The sequence below is a fragment of the Gallinula chloropus genome (genome assembly GCF_964237585.1).
Source record: "Gallinula chloropus genome assembly, chromosome: 4".
NCBI lineage: Eukaryota > Metazoa > Chordata > Aves > Gruiformes > Rallidae > Gallinula > Gallinula chloropus.
In genome coordinates this window covers 58,808,509-58,814,810 of record NC_140088.1, presented here as the reverse complement: position 1 = coordinate 58,814,810, position 6,302 = coordinate 58,808,509, and the positions used below count along the sequence as shown (strand labels likewise).

Genomic DNA, 6,302 nt, shown 5'->3' with positions numbered 1-6,302 from the left:
GAAGAGGTTTGGTTTTGTTTTACCTGTCACAACTGAGACTGTATCAGAAAGCATCTGCTTAGTGTCCCAAAAACTTAACAGAGGGTATAGTTTTCATCTCTTCTGCAATTGAGAAAAAGTTCAGGGATAGTATCTTTCACCCCCCTTCAAATCTTCTTTTTCATTAATTCACAATTGAGGTTGAGGAGGAATGTAAAAGAAAGGGATTTTTAATCCATTAACTCAAGCAAGCTAATGAGTGTCATCATCTGTATTAATGTCATTGCTTCCCACTTGAGAAGCGCATTATAGGGCAAGAGGAAAAGTGAGAATGAGGGTGAGTAGCAATAAACATCTCAGGAGAATTTAGCTGCTTATCCCATCAAGCCCCATCACAGCAAATGGAAATGACTCTGCTAATTTTCACAGAGTGGTCAAACCTCAAAAAGGTTGCAGCTAAGCTGCTATTCCTGTATAGATTTAATTTTCTTACTCCAAAGCAAGGAAACAATATTTGAGAATAATAGCTGTAGAAATATTTTTTAAGCTGTGACTGTCTTGTTTTCTCAAAATGTTTTTAAGAAATGTCTTAACAGTTTCAACTGAAATGTTCATACAGAAAAGCCAGATGGAGGTAAAAAGGCAGGCAAGATTGTCCAAGTTACAAGCATTTGAAACCAGGATTTTATAAGAGAAATTGTAAAATAACCTTAACTGGTATGACATAATCCAGCATTTTTTTTTTTTTAATTTTAGGGTATCTTTGTAATAATATGGGTATTGCTACAGATACGACAACATTACATCCTCCAACAACATCACATCCTCCAACACCATCACATCATTCATCAACTTCTCACAAAGACATGAAAACTCCTCAACCAACTCCTCACAAAGCCACTCAAGCTCCTCATTCAGAAGCACCACCACCTCAGAGTTCTGATGTTCCAGGTCAGTTTGCTGACACTGTGGAAGGGGAAAAGTAACAGCTCATGGCAAATTTCACTTACACCTGCGATAACAGAGAGTACTGCAAGGACCAACCCGATGCCTTCAGACTGCCCTGGAGGCACCCAGAAGCACCCCTCCATGACCAGCCCCATTTATGGGGGAGTGATGTCAGGTGGTATGGAAACTGCCTGGACTGACACAGCTCACCTGGGCTGGCTGCCTGGGGAGGTTACCTCTGGCCTCATCAGAACTGGGACAAGATAGGGAAAAAGGCAAAAAAGAAGGAGGAAACCTTTCGCAGCAACACTATTATCTGCCTGCTTCTTCAGGGAGCCTGCTCTGTCAGGGGGGTTGGACCCAATGATCTCTTGAGGTCCCTTCCAACCCCTATGATTCTGTGATTGATTCCTACCTCGTTCAGCATGGCAGGATATGAAGAACGCTGCTGTTCTGACTTGGACTTAGTTATGCTAATTATAAAGATGCACAGCCCTCTGAATACATGACAGTGTATGTGAGAGTGCCTTACCTGCCAAAGAGCCCAAGCATGTACAAAGGAGGGTAAACACCAATTGGCAAGTATGGTGATTGTAGGTACAAAGTAGTTAATAGCTATCACCTATAATTTTGGCAGGAAACAATGAGTTAGTTCCTTCTAGCACCTGACTGTAAATTCAGTGCTGTGTAATCACCAAAAATCCCAACCCCAAACTTCAATATATACTTCTGAGTAATACATTTTTTCTCTACCCAAGTTTTTGAACTTTTAACTTGCTTTTACTGCAACTGGTTATAGGAAGGAAAAAAAAAAAAAAAGCTGTGTATGCACTTGCCTACATTAGCCTGAAAAACTTTTTATCAAAGCGTATCAAAAACACTTCCTAATTGCAAATCATGGTATTTCTCTGGTGATTTGAGTAATAAGAACTCACATCTAGTAACCCACAGTAATTTTCCTATTCCCATAAATAGTATTTAGGGATTTTTCTTTCAGTCAAATCTGGAGAGCCTGAAGTAATGGCTGGTGTATTAAGAATTGAGATGAATATAGCACAAACTCTACTCTGCCAAAAATTCATTGACTGTAATGAGCTGTTATACACTCAGTTCATTTTTGTACAAATCCAGACTTGAATGAGATTTTTGTTTGTAGGAAAAAAGAAGTCTTAGGTTTTAGTGTCACATACAACTATTTTATGCTGAGTAACTATCCACCACAAATGTATGTATTCATTTTTTTCCTTAATGGCATAAAGTCACGGATACCTTTCTTTTTGTTCTTCTAGTGGCAGCAATCGTCGCTCCCTCAGTGATCCTTCCTGTGGTTGCAAGTGCTGTTGGTTACTTTGTATGGAAAAAATCAAAGGTAAGTCCAAGGTTTTACCTTTGGATATTTGTTTATATATGTATATTTATTTGTATATATTATATCAGTATATTTATTTGTATATATTATATATTATATCAGCTTCCCAGTTTTTTCACTTTTCACTCAAGCTCCTGGTGTTCTCTGTACTGAAGTTGTTTTTCCACTGTTTGTGGAGGTATTTTTCCCCATTGGATGGCATTCTTAAAATTAGTCATCTTGTAATCAAGTTTTAATATGCATCAACTGACCTCCCTTTGTGGGTAGTTCCTGCTCACATTTTAGTAGTTTTGCGGTTTTATTCTCCTTTAATGACAGTTTTTGACATTAAAGGTCCTGCATCAGAGATGACAGTTGAACAGTTCAAATGAGTTTGTCTGAGTTACTTTGGATGCTATAATTATTTTGCAACCAGAGTCTTATCTGCAATAATTTAATATTGCTAAAAATTAATATACTAGGTAACTTATGAAGTATAAATGCACAGAATCACAAGGTTGGAAAAGACCTTTAGGATCATCAAGTCCAACCATTCCCATCCTAAGCTAAACCATATCCCTAAGTAACTCATCTATCCTTTTTTTAAACACATCCAGGGAAGGAGACACAACCACATCCCCAGGCAGCCTGTTCTACATCCTGACAGCTCTTTCAGTAAAAAATTATTTTCTAACATCTAATCTGAACCTGCCCTGGCACAGCTTCTAGCCGCTTCCCCTTGTCCTCTCACCTGTCACTTGGCTGAAGAGACCATCTCCCACCTCTCTACAACCTCCCTTCAGGTGGTTGTAGGTGTTGATAAGGTCCCCCCTCAGCCTCCTCTTCTCCACACTAAACATCCCCATCTCCATCAGCTGGTCCTCATATGATTTGCCCTCCAGCCCCTTCACCAGCCTGGCTGCCCTTCTCTGGACTTGCTCGAGGACCTCGATGTCCTTCTTATGGTGAGGAGCCCAGAACTGCACACAGCACTCGAGGTGCGGCCTCACCAATGCCGAGTACAGGGGCAAACACTTGCTGAGTGCAGTAACACTTACTGTAGATTCAGGTAGGCAAAATTAGCATACTGTATTAATGAAACAAGTTAATATAAGGAAAAATATCAGCAGAACTAATACTAGTATTATATTGGCATTATGGATTTTGTATTTGTGCTGCTTGGATGCATACTGCAGTGATAATAACAACATATTTGTATTTCTTGCACAGAGAAGTTCGTCAAGTATTAATTCTGTCCCCTCTGGTGAACCTGGAGTGTCCTTAAACAAAATTTCAACACAGAACTGATCCGAGCGGCCTCTTGAAAGAGCATAACAATGTCATCGGGAGAGGAGAGCTTGGTCTGTGCACCTGTATGGCAGAAGTGTGCATACCATGCGACTTCGAGTCAGAGATTCTCCCTTTTTCAGTGACCGTTTCACATCACTCAAATAATTTGGAATGTCAGTTAACAAGAAAATCCTGTTACCAAAAGAATCTCAGTCAATGCTAATAAGTAAAGTGTTAAAAGGCGTGTGTGCATGCGTGTGTGTGTGTGTGACCAAAACCAGGGATGTTCTTCAATGGCTCCTGACGTGGCATGCATTGCTTGTAGTGTAACAAGAGAAAGGTCAAACTGCTGCAGTGCCTCAAGCCTTATAATCTCTTTCCTCATCAGTTTTGTAACTAAATCCACTTCTGAGAACTCTGTGATCTCTGGGCAACTTAATCATTGGTATTTATGACCTTTGCTGTGTATTTTATTTCTTATATATTGTAATAAGGTGTATTCTATCCTACTCTTACTTCAGTAGTATTTTTCACACTTTTCTTACATCCTTTTCAGGAGGAAAGAAGGGAAGCTCTCTCAGTTGCAGCTATTTAAACAGTGCTCTCAAAAGAGCTCTATCTTCAGAAAAAGTTAAATTCTTGAAATTGAAGAGATCATAGTTACAGGAAATGGCACATTTAGCTTATGTCTTTTCTAATAAATTAAACCTGCACAGGAACATTGCTACCGCTGAGACTGGCTGGAGTAGCCCTTGTTTATACGTGTGTATGTGTGAACTACCTACTGCAAGTGTCCCCCAGAAGGCTCTAGCTTCCAAAATTTGTCTTGATCCGAAACCAGTTTACCAACACACAATCCTATTTACTGGTCTAGTCACACAGCATTATTGTTTAAAGCTATTTTAATGGCATATTTGATGTACCTGCTCACTCATTTATTGACAGTTATGAGCAGTGATGAATCACAGCTGGCCACTGCAAACTTCATTTACTCACTGTGCTCTGCTTTTGTAACTGCGTTGTAACTGTCTACAAAGCTAGTTGCTTGAATATAAGGCTCGTTGCTAAAAGCTTATTTTGGTACCTTAGACAGGACCATGGATTTACAGTGTAGAGCTGTGTTGCACTAGTTAGATGCTGTCATAGAAGAGACAGAATTGTCCTGCACCCTGACCTTAGACCACAGGGTTTGCATCCTCACTAAGTGAATGCAGAAATGGCCAGTGGGAATTCATATCCTGTCCAGTGGCTCTGTGAGGCTGTGTGAACGAATCGCTGTGAAATCGTGTTGTGCAAGGCTGCCGCTGGTGCGCAGAGAAATTCCACAGCCCGAACAAAGGCATGCCGTTTGGTTTTCAGAGCACCATCCATTTTGCATCAGGGGAAATAAGGAAATTTCAGAAAAAACCTATTTTTATAGAATGCAAAGAATATGTTCATGCATTGATAAAATTATGCTCATTAAAATCAGTAACTCTGTGGCTAAAAAATTAACTCTTCAGTAGGTATAAACCAATAGACCTTCCTTCCTCTAGTTCTAACCAATGATGATGGTGAAGAGTCAGTTAAGGCTGCAAACCTAACAGTTACTGGATGATACCATCATAATTCCACTGCTTTTTTTTTTGCCTAATTGAGTAGTATTCCTTAACTGGTGTGAGATGCTCTCAGCAGTGACTGCTGGGGAGCTCTGCTGGAGCTGGAGCAGAAGGTGCCAGAAGACACACAGCCAATGGGCTGCCCTCCGGTAGGAAACCACAGGTTCTGTTAGCCTGTAAGTCTTCTCAAGCCAGTATTATTTTTCCCAGTAACAGTACAGAAGAGTGCAATGTCAGGTCTCAATTTCAAGTACTGATTGACATTCTTTACAAATAAAAGCAGATTCTTGCCAGGGTCTTACTTCATGACACTTACTTCCTGAAAGCCAAAGAGATATATTGAGTTGATTTCAGTGAAACAAAATGCAAAGGAATGCTTGAAAGCTCCCTGCTTTTCCCATCGGCTCAATAGATAAAGATACCTTCTTCAGTTCTGTGTTTGTTCTCAGCTTAAGAATGAGGTAATTATATGAATATCTGCAATGATATTATTTGGGGTGGGAGAGTTGCGCTATATCTGCTTCTTATGTAGCTTTTTTTATGTGCATCTTCTGTTTTCCTTCCATTAGATAGAAGTTCAGTAAGTGTTTAAATGCTTTTTTTAGATCAAAAGTGCCCAGGGCAACAGTGTAAGTTGAATGCAGAAGTAGTAAGAACAACAAACACTTGATCATTTTCCAGGAATAATTTATATAAACCATGTTTATAGTACTTTTAATTGATGTTTGCAAGTCTCTGTGATTGATTCTGCTTTTGGAAATGTTTTCAGAGTGGTTGTATTTTAGCTGGACTCTTACATAATTTCTGTAATAGAAATAATATTTTTGATTTAGTGCTCGCATTTTGTTTAAAGTGTCTGTGACTGCTGACATATCAAAAGCTTTTTCTTTAGCTTGGGTGACCAGCCCCACAAGAGCAGATGCTGACTACTTCGCAGTTCAACTACCTGTGAATTTGGAATTATTTGTGTCAGCAAAATCTGTGCAACGTATGGCCTGACACACACTCCCAAAACGGTTCGTTTGGCTCGTTACCCTGCGGTTTCACTGCCTGCTGATCATCAGAGAGACTGACAGCCATTGCATACGGATGGGCAGATGGCAGTAGCAGCATGATGGGAGAGTTGGGGAGATGGTATT

General features: G+C 39.8%; 1 long non-coding RNA gene across 1 annotated transcript; it reads left to right on the top strand.

Annotated features, from left to right (window-relative positions):
- The first annotated feature begins 874 nt into the window (after positions 1-874).
- On the top strand, positions 875-4,615 carry LOC311191493. The gene is made up of 3 exons (XR_014617286.1): positions 875-930; positions 2,217-2,296; positions 3,506-4,615. It is a non-coding gene; the product is annotated as an uncharacterized lncRNA (long non-coding RNA).
- Positions 4,616-6,302: the final 1,687 nt, after the last annotated feature.